We start from the raw sequence: 13,670 nt of genomic DNA on the forward strand, positions 1-13,670 counted from the left end.
GTCCAAACAAGCGATTTAAGTTCTAAGAAATATATGAAGTTATTCCAAAGTAACAAAAAAGAAACATTTTAAGTCTTATTGAAAGATGGAATTTCCTGGGATGAGAGATAGAGCCATTAGTGCCATGATAGCTTATAATCCACTTTACAATAATTATGATTGATACGCAGGCGTCTTTTGTTAATTCCGTTTGTTGCTACGGCAAGCAGCCAGTGAAAACGAATTCGTTTAATAAAATTATGGAAATGCAAGCACTACTTGAAACGAACAGAACTTTGTTATTCCTTGCTCATTTTTCCTGATTGAGGTGTCATATGAAAGGGCAGAAACTCAACTTTCTATAAATGTGATTTTCTTTTTGTAATTCAGATACCGTCCGCCAAATGACTTTTTGGTTTCCTCTCTTCAAATTCATTTTGATCACTCATGCGTGAAATATGCATTATATGAGTTGCATCAAATGAAAGAGGAGGATCTAAGCTTTACAAATATGTGTCATTTATCAATTATAATTGTGATTGAGTTATGATAAAACATTGCTAATTATCGGTTTCGTTTTTTCTGGGACGCAATGTATTATATGTATATAAGAAAGCCCCTATTACAAAGGGAACGTATTCCATATCCTAAGAAAACGCCATTGCAGATGAACAAGTAGAATACTTCTCAATAAAAATGTAAAGGAATGGTTTAGTTCAAATATTTCATATTTCTTTTTAATTAAAATTGAAACACTAACATGACTAAGTATTGTTGAAGTCTTGAAATATATCTATTCATTCAATCTAAGAATACTACTAGCTCACATACTAGTGTATTACGGAAATGAACGAAATGTTAACTCTGTTAAATAATGAATCTCCATACCGATGACATGAAATATCAAGCAGGAAGGAATTGAAAATTTACCAGGACGTTTCGATTTTCTCTTATGATTTGTAATTTATGATATCCAATGAATAGAAGTCTTGATTAGCTGTATAGTATACCTTTAAATATAAATGTGATCTAATTATATGCTTCTTATATATTCTAGTGGTCGAACATCGATTCAAACAAATGGATTCGATGACGTCATCCTCAAAGTAGCAGACGCCATATCAGAAGATTGTGATATAAGGAGACTTGGTCGTGAGCTGGGAGTACAGAATCCTAATATCAACAGGGCATTGGAGACGAATTGGGCTGGAGGTAGAAAGACAAGTAATGGTAACGTGATGATGCTTCAAAACTGGGCAGAGACGGTCAAACCATCCGAGCAACTCCCAACTCTCAGAGCAGCTCTCAAAGAGGTGGGCTTACTAGAGGTGGAAGAGACATGTTTCACAAGCAGCTGCAGCGGTAAGCTTCCCTATAATTGTAAATGAAAGTACTTATAAAGCAACTCGATTACTAATCATATGGGAAAACCATGTCTTTGGTTTGAGTAAAATTTTCCTTTACAAACTACATTGTATATCCACACCTAAAAACAGTTTCTATTTTCACAAAATATCACAACATGACCATATTATGCACATACATTTTACTAGAACACGTGAAATAAAATGTAACACAGAATTAAATATTATAGATCATGTTTATCATGAACTTAGTACTTTTTCTAAAAGATCTACTATATTTCGATAGAAAACTTAGAATTTGTTTCATACCACCGAAAAATAGTTAGAGTTAAGTTATGCCAAAATATGTTAGTTTCCATCTGAATGATGCGTTGGGGCAGCATTCATCATGGTACATAACACGTGATAACTAAATAGAAATTTCATGCCAGAAAGACTTTATTTTCAAAAGCTTCATGTGATCTGCAAGCTCAATTTACCCGTCGGAGAAATTGCGCTTTAAAGCCAAGTCTCAAGATCAATAAATTTATCTTATGCTCTATCGTTTCATTGGTTTATACGCATATGAATCTATGCCAGTGGCAAATCCAGCTAGAATTGATAACCCAAGGGAGGAATCCCATCCGACTGAAAAAAGCAAGAACTTTGGCTGCCGAAGACAGCCCGGCATACCCACTGCAAATTTCATTTTTATTAATGTTAGTGGAAGGGGGTTGAAATGCACGGATCTGCGTCCGTATGCCGGGTTTATCCTTTGCCGAACACTTATTATCAGCAGAAACTGTTTAAACAGAAACAACAAAACGTTTTCAACTTCCTCGGCAGTGATTTTGAACCACATTCGTATCTAATTTTCTTACTTACATTATTATTTTGCAATAATGCTCATCTCTTGTTCCTCAGGTGACGATGAGGCGATAATGAAGTTAAAAGAGAAACTGAAAAGTAGATATCGCAAGAAATTTGGTCAGATCAAAACATCGCCTGTGAACCCTGAGTCACGGACATGGCTTCAGCACATCTACGTCAGTCTTGTCCTAATGTTGGGATTACGAGGGGAAAAGGAGGAGCCAAGAGATTATGAGGGGTTGCTGAAATTCATCAAAAACTGACACACCGACAGGTTTTGTAACACGATTAGCTTTAATTGGAGAAGCTGGTGTAGGGAAATCGACGCTGTTTGCTAAGATAGCTCTTGATTGGGCTGAGGGTAACATTCTTCAAGAAATCAATCTGCTTTTTCTTGAATCATTTCGAGAGATTCAAGAGAGCGGATTCTTCGGGGATACTGTCATGGGCCATTTCCCAGATGATTCAGAAATAAAGGGGAAAATGGTTGATGAATATATCAGGAAAAATCAGAGAAAAGTCCTTATCTTATTGGACGGACTGGACGAGGCACAAATCGACATCAAAAAGACAAATCGCAATGACGCTATCGTATCGATCGTAAGAGGAGAACGATTCATTGATACCCCAGTCGTCATCACAACCCGTCCTTCTGGAGCAGATCAGATCAAGAGCATCATGACGATTAATGACCATTACACGTTTGGTAAGGTTAAGGGCTTCACAAAGGAAAACATGGCAACATATATTGAACACTTTTTCAAAGATGATTCTGATTCTGCTTCGACCCTCATTAACTTCATTAACACAAACCAAGTGGTTTCCGAGTACATGGCACCCTTCCCAATATTCTGCAGTATGCTATGTAGCCTGTGGAAAACGCCATGTGAACGGGACAATATTCAGACAATGGAAACGTTCTCTCAACTCTTGAAGCGTCTTGTCTTTTCACTTCAGGAGCAATACTTTTCCAAACCAAGTGAACTAGAAGACAGCTATGGAAGCCGCATGAAGAAAGCTAGTGAAAGTATGAAAGATATTGGTTGTATCGCGTTTCAAGGTCTGTTGGTTAAACAGCTCATCTTCGATGAAAAGGCGCTGGGCTCATGCACAGAGGCTGCAATTACTGCATGTAAGGTCGGGATTCTTAGCAAGGAAATAAGGCCAGCACCCTTGCAAATCAGAGAAAGTCAGCGAGAGCAATTCATCCAAGAATTTTCTTTCCCTCATAAGTTACTGCAGGAGTACATAGCGAGTTTCTACCTTGCATCGTTGTTCCACGAAGATCGTCAAGAATTCAACAGAATCCTGGCAGCCACTCTTTTAAAACACTGCGAGGAATTCAGATATGTCTTGTACTTCACTGCAGCTCATGGAGGGGAAGTAGGAAAGTCGGTCCTGGAAGCTCTATGCAAGAAAGTTGATGACATGGAGTTCATCATTCAGTGTGCATTTGAATGTCATGATTCAGAAGCCATTGATCCCGTCAGGAACCTGTTGAAGACGAAAACAGATCTTACGTTACCTTCTAGTCTTTCATTCGACGCATTTCTCGTCACACTGGAACCAATAGGGATGGAAGTAGTAAGTTTCGTGAATAGAATTATAGACGTATCTCATTTGCATTCATCTAATTCACGGGTAGCCAACCCGCGGCCCGCGGGCTCTTCTGGTGCGGCCGCAAAGCATTGAAAAAGTAATTATAAACATAGTTCATAAAAGAAATGCAGGCCGCATAGCAGCGATGAAATATATAGGGTAAAATATTTACACACAGCTATCTCTATTTCCTTAATTTGTTTTGGCTTATGCCGAAAGGGTGGGTAGGGTAGCGTCGCGTCGCGTTGACTTGAACGCGACCATTCGTCCAAAGCCCCCCCCCCCCCGGTTGCGTTATTTTTTTATGCGGCACAGATTGGGGCATGGCGCGTGTTGAGCCTATATTGGAAGTACGTTCTTTCCCTTCTGAATAGTGTCTGCACATACGTGAGACTAGTCATGTCCCAGCCCCCCCCCCCCCCAACTCAGGTTTCGAAATGACCGCATGCGTGTTGCCAAAATGTCCGGTAAAGGGGTACTGTTCGTGCGACAAAGTCCAGCCCGAGAATTGTAAAAAAAAAAAAGGGGTGTATTTGACTTTTCACCCTGAGATTTCTTTAAAAAGGGGGTGTTTTTTCTTTTTTTCTCTCATTTCTTTGGACTCCCGAGAAATTATTCCGAATTTAGGGGGGAACATTGAGCATTTTTCCTGATTAAGGGGGGTCTCCAAGGTAGGAAAAGCCCGCGAAAAGCCCGCGAAAGGGGGGTTCGGAAATGTTGGCAGTCCTCAGATAGGGGGTGCTTTCAAAAAGAGGGAATGAGCATATGCGTACCCTAAATAACACTGAGTGAGGGGGGGGGGGCGGGAGTCATGTTCGCTAGCGCATTAGCGCTGCGAAGAAGTTTGAATATCCACCGCGAACTATGTGTTTAGATAACATTCCTCTTCGTTTAAGTTAGTTAAGTTTTATTGACTAATTATTGTAATGTTCTCCTTCTTGACGTGCTCTTCAGATTTCCAATTTCATTTTAATTGTTGATGTAATGATTTTCTATACGGTAGTGGATTACACGTAACACTATTAAAAACAGACCTCTACTACTTCTGTCTAGTACGCACACGACCACTATTAGTCTGTAAATCAAGACCCCTTTTAAAAAAAAGCCCCAATCTGTGCCGCATACAAAAATAACGCCCCCCGGTTTGGCCGAAAGGGTGCGTTGACTAGTCTTCCACATCAGTCGTTTATAATAGAATTTAAGGAATAGAAATTTAAGTCATTTAAATTCAAATAATAAAAATAGAAACAGATTAAAAATTAAATCAAACTAGTTTTGACGTAGTCTTGCAGATCAGGCGTTTATTGCTACGTACACACGTGCGGGCACATTTAAGAATAAAACAGGAGAAGAAATGTTCAAACTGGTAAAAAATTAGTTTGTAATCAACACACTAGAAACGATTTAAAGTACTATATGCGGGCACTTTGCCGGCGAATGTACATGAATAAAAAGTGATATATTCGGTCATGATCTTGATACACGAATATGAGGATATTCGGACCTCTCGTTGCCCTTACATACATGTATCATGTTTTTTAAATGAAATGGGTTTGTTTACAATGTAATCTCGAAATAAAAGATATAATGTATATTCGGGCGTCTTGCTGTCAAAATATTGTCAGCGAGCGAGGAAGAAAGACAATTTATCTTTGAAATTATATATTTCTCATGGAAATCATCCATGGATTACTAGAGGGATACTTAGATCGATAAAAAGAAGAAACGTCCTATATAAAAGAAGTATGAAAAAACGATCACCAGATAATGTTGAAAAATACAAGAAATATAGAAATAAATTAACATCAATTATACGATGTTCACGTCGTTTATTTTACTCTAAGAGGTTTGAAAGTGCAAATGGCAATATTTCATCTACCTGGAAAATTGTAAAGGATATTTTATGCAAGCAAGGAAAACATGAAGTTCCAGGAAAAATTGTTCATGGTAATAAAGAAATAACAAATGCAGAAGATATTGCAAATGCATATAACACTTATTTTGTCAATGTTGGCCTAAATCAAGCCAAGATGATAAATAAAGATGGAACCAACTTCACACAGTACCTCAATGAACCATCTAATACTTCTATTTTTCTAAAACCAACGGATTACATTGAAATTCTCAATGTAGTGAGATTGCTAAAAAACAGTCACTCTTCTGGGCATGATGAAATCAGTACATTTTTATTGAAAAAGATCATTGGTTCAATTCTAACGCCTCTTGTACACATTTGCAATCTCTCTTTGATGACCGGAGTGTTTCCTTCTTCTTTCAAACTGGCAAGGGTGATTCCTGTTCATAAAAAAGATGACGTGATGGTCGTTTCTAACTATAGACCAATCTCAATACTGCCTAGCTTTTCTAAAGTTTTGGAACGAATTGTTTATAACAGGCTCTACAGTTTTTTAGATAAATGTGAATCATTGAATCCTGATCAATTTGGATTTCGGCGGTCTCATTCTACAGATCTTGCGCTACTGAAATTTTATGATCGCGTTTCAAGTGCACTCGCTGCTCACGAGCATGTCATTGGTGTATTTATGGATCTGAGCAAAGCATTTGACACACTTGACCATTCAATTCTTCTTTCTAAGTTAGAGCATTATGGAATAAGGGGCATAGCTTTACAATGGCTTGCGAGTTACTTATCTATGAGAAGACAGTACACTTATTATAACTCTGTTAACTCTGACATTCTGTATCTTAAATGTGGTGTTCCGAAGGGATCCATCCTGGGCCCATTATTATTTCTTATTTATATCAATGATATTTGTAATGTATCTAAAACTTTAAATTATACCTTATTTGCAGATGATTCGAGTGTTTTCTTGTCTCATCGTGAAATCAACACTCTTGAACAGAAACTAAATTCGGAACTACCAAAGTTGACTTTATGGTTTAGAAGTAATGTGCTCTCTCTCAATGTTCTTAAAACAAATTATATTCATTTTAGAGGTAGAAAATCTAATGACAACCTTGCTCTTAATATTAAACTAGATGATATTTCTTTAGAGAGAAAGACATGTACGAAATTCCTTGGTGTCTATATCAATGAAAAACTTGACTGGAGCGACCATGTAAAACACATTGTTACACCAATCTCCAGAAATATTGGCGTACTGTATAGAATAAAATGTTTTGTTTCTGATAGAATATTACTTATGCTATATAATAGTCTAATTTTACCACACATCTCTTATAGTAATATTTTGTGGGCAACATCCAAGTGTGTGACTAATAATATTCTTCTGCTGCAAAAGAAAGCTGTACGCATATGTACCCGAGCTGGTTATCGTGACCATGCTACCCCACTATTTGTTAAACTGAAATGCTTAAAAATTGATGATATTAACTTCCTCCAAATTGCCATATTTATGTTCCGTTTTAATATCAAATTATTACCTACGTCATTATCTTCAATGTTCCAACCTAATAACATGGTTCATTCGTATTCAACAAGGCAGTCATCGAATTTACATGTGGTCAATCCTCACATTTCATTAGCCCAGAAATCAATCAGACACAGAGGTCCAGATGTATGGAATTCTTTACCTAATGATATTCGAAATATAAAAACAACAAACTCCTTTAAAAGAGTACTCAAATGTATTTTCATTTCACAGATGTAAGATATTACTTACATTATAATCTATTTATCAGCTCTAATTAAATCTAACATAATTTTGTTACTAGGCTTAACGAAATTCTTTTTTTTTCTTTCTTTTTTTAACTTTGTAAATAGTGTAAATAGTTCACTACAAAACTTTAGGAATTTTATTTGTCATATATTATATATTTGAAAGGTGTTTTAACGATTCAAGCTTTATTTGCTTATGTTTCATCACCTTTGTGTGTTCATTCTTCAAACTGTATATAAGTTGCAACTTGTCTTTGATAAAACAATGTTATATTCTTTTTCTACACCTATTCATCCATGATCCATGTAAAATTGAAAATGATTTGTTACATTATATTAATTGTTCATGTGATGTTAACTTCAATGAATTGTCAAATTTTGAACATGCATAAATAAATAAATTAATTAAAAATAAAAAAATAAATAAAAAAATACATACTATAACCCAGGGGCGGCCGAGCGACTTCCAAAGTGGGGGGCACCAACAAAAAAGGGCACTTTCTGAAGAAAAAAAAGGGCACCTACAGTGGGAAATCTCAAAGCGAAAATATACAATTTTTTAGACATTGGTATATACCCCTACATTGTGATTACATTATCAGGGATGATTTCAATATTTGTTTCTCTTCATACATCATACAAGATATCGCTTAAGCATCATACTTTACAGTTGGGTGTGATGTCTGAATATGCATTCACGAGCAAGCGAAGCGAGCGAGAACATTTTTAAAGATCTGTGAGGTCGCAGTGCGAAAAATTACCTCTTATAAAGAGGAAAAAAGCCAATCGTGATGGGGTTATAAGCACATTCTCATAACGGAAGACTGAAAAGACCTTTGATAAGTAACATAATTATATCATCTTTAAATGCGAGCGAGCGCAGCGAGCGAACTTTGGGGGAAATTGCTCTTAGTCGCTTTTAATAAATAAGGGGCACGTTTAATGATTACATGAAAAGGGGACAATTATCGAAAGGGATAAGACACTTATTAGAAAAGAAAAGGAGCACGTGTCAAAGTACAAAGGATAATTATAAGAGGTGAAAATGAGGCATTTTTTCACCTGAAAAGAGGCACTCACCAGTGATGAAAAAGAGGCGTTTACGAAAATGGGAAATAGGCATTTGTTGACGGAAAAGGGGCACCCATTAGATTTTGATAGGGGCATTTATAAGAGGTGAAAAGGGGATAGGTCCCGTATTAGAAAGGAAAAGGGGCGCGTATCATTATTAAAAGGGGAATTATCAGAGTTGATAAGGGGCACTGACCAGATATGAAAAGGGGCACTTATGAAAATGTAAAAGGGGCACTTATAATAAAGGAAAATGTGCATTTGTTGAATGAAAAGGGGCAACGTTCAGATTTTTAAAAGGGGCACTTATGAGAAGGGGAAAGAGCTCTTTCTTTTTAATGGGGGCACTTATCATAAGGAAAAGGGGCACTTATTAGAAAGGGAAAGGGGTAGTTATGAGAAGGGGAAGGAGCTCTCTCTTTTTAATGAGGGCACTTATCATAAGGAAAAGGGGCACTTATTAGAAAATAAGAGGGGCGCATGTTAAAATGAAAGGTGTGCTCATCCGAGTTTAAAAAAGGGGTAGTTATTAAAAGGAGAAGGGGCACTTCTTACAAAGGAAAAAAGGGGAAGTTGTCAAAGTAAAAGGAGCACCTCTCAGTTTTGAATAGGGCAATTATCAGAGGTGAAGGGGGCACTTATTAAAAGTGAAAAGGGGCACTTCTCGTACCTGAAAAGAGGCACTTACTAGAAATTAAAAAGGGTACTTATTCAAGATAATTTCAAGATTTATGAGAATGGAAAATGGACACTTATTGCAAAGGAAAATGGGAACATGTCGAAGGAAAAGGGGCACGTGTCAAAAATAAAAAGGGCACTTGTCAGAGGTGAAAAGGGGGAAGGGGCACTTTTACTATTAGTAATAGGGGCACTTGTCAAAGTAAAAGGGGCACCTTTCCTATGTAAAAGGGGCACTTATTACAAAATAAAAGGGGCACTTTTCCTATGTAAAAGGGGGCACTTTTGGGGTATCTGAAAAAGTGGGGGGCACTGTGCCCCCCTGCCCCCCCGGGAGGGCCGCCTCTGCTATAACCGTTTCAAAATAAACGTTTTCCAAATGTAACTAGCATTCTCTTGCGGCACCCCGGTTGAAAAACGCTGCGCTGGAGATACAAAATCAAATGAGATGAATTACCAGAGAGCGGATATTTATTTTCTTTTGACATGGCATGGTACATATAACTTTTTCTATTTAATTATTGCAATTTCTATTTAAAAATAATTTACCCTATAAGAAAACATATTATACTTCAGCATGATAACAGAAATAAAAAGATAACGTGAAGAAAACCTGAATTTTGGATCATGGATGAGGGCCTGTTCTATATACAAAGACAAACATACAATCAACTGATTAAAAAAGTTGTAGAGGATGCATTAATGAAATCTTACATCTTAATTTCTTTGTTGTGCCATTGTTGGTGAGAGAGGCTGTAACGCATACTCATCTGCGCGCAATGTATTGTTAAATTTCTAAGAAATTTAAGAAATATAATTGATGTTTTTTACTCGGTGGCAAAACAACGGGGGGGGGGGGGAACTGGGCAACCTCCGTCCCCCCACCTCGAATTGAATAATTTGATAAGACTAAAATAAAATTCATAAATAACTAAGAAAATGAAAGTTTATGAAATTTTCTGTAAATAGCGATTTGGAGAGAAGCTCGCATTATACGTCACATTATTACAAATTCCATGGGGGATGATTGTCGGGGGGGGGGAGGTAGTTGTCCTCGGGGGTAATTGTCCTCGGGGGGTAATTGTCCTCAGGGGGTAATTGTCCTTGGGGGGTAATTGTCCTCAGGGGTGATTGTCCTTGGGGTAATTTTCCTGGGGTGATTTTCCGGGGGATGATTGCGCGGGGGGTAGTTGTCCTGATACGTCCCCTCCCCTATACACCGCATACAATGAGATGTACAGTGTTCAACCAATAAAGTTAGGATATTCGTTACGCTGTGTCCTTGATTTTGTTTGAAATAACAACCAAAATGGCATCGACTTCGATACCTGCAAAGAAAAGTAAAGCTGTTAATGAAGGCAGAAACTTTAGTATTTCTTCATGGAAGAGAAAGGTAAACTACTTTGGCTCATTTGTCACTACGAAATCACACTAAAAAAGTGAACCTGATTTTTTTCCCACACTGATTTTGTTGTTTGCTTGTTTGTTTTTGCAAAATTGCAGGTGTACACGTATTGCATGCGTGTGTGGGTGTGTGTGTGGTAGGAGGGTGTACTCACATATGAGGACATACAGGGGTGTGCCGCTCTAATGGGTCACTTTTTCACCCAAAAATCCCTAAACATGAGTCCCACGTTTAACAAAAATATCATTAAAAATGGGTCCCTTTTTCAAAAATTTCAAAATTTTTGTGTTTTTGCCATGTTAACACCCCAAAAAATGCTCGAAAATTGTGAGAATTTTTTTTTTCTCGAGAAAGGTGACACAAAAGGATCCCTAAGAATGGATAGGGGTTTTGGGGCTTGATGAGCGGCACACCCCGTCCAATCCAAATCTGCGTACACGGGGGGGGGGGGGGGTGGAGAAGACTACCTACGGCCCGCCAAGTTAAGCTGATCGTTAACTGTGGCCCGCGAGCTTTTACAGGTTGGCCACCCGTGATCTAATTGGAGAATGGCGTTGAAAAGAGCCATACTAAAGCTTTTCGACTTGCAGTCATCGGACTAAAACGCAAGAATGAAACAGTAAGCCGAAATTGGCCAATAAAAATGGAAACTAAACATTGATCGATTTTGGCTTTCTGTTTCATTCTTGCGATTAACTCTGATGAGTGCAAGTCGAAAAGCTTAAGTATGGCTCTTTTCAAAGCTATTCTCCGACTTTGTAGTCCCAATAATCTTTTCAATTCATCTAATTGTAAATTTTATTATATTGCGGGAATACTGTCAGTAATTTCACATGCAAATATGGCTAAAAACAAAAGTACAACTACCCATCATACCGTATGTTATTTTTGTCAAGCCTTCTGACCCATAATCATTTAGAACTGCCATGTTGTCATTATATACGTATTATAATGGGCTGTATTGCAATGTGTGATCATACCACGTGAGAATGAAGATCGTGTCGCCTTCCTCTTCCTCATATATAAATTTAAAGGACTTACTAAGAAGGGAAGAGTACGGCTATTTCAGGATTAAACACAGAGAAAAAGCTAAGCCAACCAAACGAACTATATAAAATATAGGTCCTTCTATATTCAATATGCCCTCCAAAACTATTACAATATAGCCACCCACTTTTCAGGTGTACTTATTACACATGATTAATAAAAATGATAAGTCTAAATTTAATTTGACCTGTTCATATCACCTTCCATAATTCGTGATGATAAATATGAGTGTTTTTATCCATGCTATATACATAATACATGCTGTCAGAATCTAGCCTAATTGTGAAGCATGGACCTACTAGTTCCATGGGTGAAGACACTAAGAAAAACGTATTGGTGTGTGTTCTTTTCCTTTTACAAATGATTGCACGCTATAAGAATTTTTGCACAAATTAAACCATAAGCATGGTATCTTTGATTATAATTATTGAAAGTATTATTTATGGATCAAATGCTAAAATGCATTTGTTTTGCAGATAGGAAGAAGTTCCTCGATTCGTGAAACATTGGGCGTTAGCGAGTCCTTCGAAGCTAACGCTTCATCGTCTGATGTAGCAGCAGCAGTAGGACTCTTCACATTGCAGAACTTACGAAAGTTGGTCATTTACACCCAGCGTCTGGATGACAAATTCTACACAGGAATGTCTGCTGCAGCTCCACAGTCAATGGTCTCTGATTATTATATTAATGTTGATGAATCCTAAATCATAATTATCATTATTTCTTAATGACTGCATGTTATTTGTTGCTTTAATAAAATAAATTACATTCACGAACAAAATTAAGTTATTTACACTGTTATTTTCAGTCATTTCTTTTCATCAAGGTGAGAAGTCTAAACATCATTAAAGGGTTGTGAAAAGGTTCTTGCTCTCCTCTTTCTTCAGCTTCACCCACTTTCTCTTCATTTTTCATTTTTACATAAGTTATCATGGATATGTAGCTTCTGTCATTTTGCTCTTTGTCTCTATGTGGCCGCGCTTGGGAAATCAAGGAAAATCTGACCCCAGTTAAAGACTTTGCCACCAGTATAGGAAAAAATCATTTTCACTTACATATTTTTCTTTTTGTTCTTCTTCTTCATCTGATTTTGTTTATTAAGGTTGATCTTTGATGACGTTTTTACAATAGGGAACAAAGATTATACTTGCACTTCACACACTATACAACGCAGGAAATTTGCCACTCGGGATGGGAAGAAATGTTCCCTTGACGCTATTCCTTCCCGCCAGTAAACATACACACGCCCAGTGTTGAAAAGCTGGCGCAATTTTTTTACACGCAAGCCTGACCCGTTTCGCCATAATTACTCATAAAAGTGCGCTGGTGGGAAAGTACACAAACATAATACAACTTTAGTCTTTAGTTATCTGTAGATGCCTCATTAATTGCATTTGTAGAGGAAAAATGCAGCCAGTCTTTTACTTAAATTAAAAATGCCTTTACTTCTATATGTAAATAGAATTTAGATGGTTATTAATTTAAGTATGTGCACATATTAAACATGTAATGAGTTCAATACTATCTTTATGTGTCTCTTTTTGTCTTAAATCAAATTATCAAATTGATATCAAGAATATTTTCGGTAATTCTGGTGCCAGTAACTTTCTTTTTCAAATGCCTCCATACTTTTCAAGGTGGGGTGGGGGCCCGTGGTCAATGATAAACCAAAGAGGGAGAGATAAACTGTACAGTATTAAATTGACAAATTCAACCTGATCGTAAACTTCTCCAATATCCCAATGTTGGTGACATGAGAACAAATTGTCATTGTCATTATCATTGGTTGCTCGCTGATGACGTACACATTATATTTTCAAAACGCTTTCAAAATATCACGCTTTGCTACAGATAATTAGGTCTGGACTCAATATGCACCTTTTTTCCTTTCTATTCATATTGGATAGGCAGCGTTAAATATCATTTACTTTAGGCGACCTTCCACTTTCAGGAAGGAGTTTTAATCCTATCGGTCCTTTCTAATTACATGTATGTTATAACAACGGCTTACATTTCTTTCTTATTTTATGTTTAAGTC

The sequence above is a fragment of the Strongylocentrotus purpuratus genome, unplaced genomic scaffold (assembly GCF_000002235.5).
Source record: "Strongylocentrotus purpuratus isolate Spur 01 unplaced genomic scaffold, Spur_5.0 spur5_scaffold_5, whole genome shotgun sequence".
NCBI lineage: Eukaryota > Metazoa > Echinodermata > Echinoidea > Camarodonta > Strongylocentrotidae > Strongylocentrotus > Strongylocentrotus purpuratus.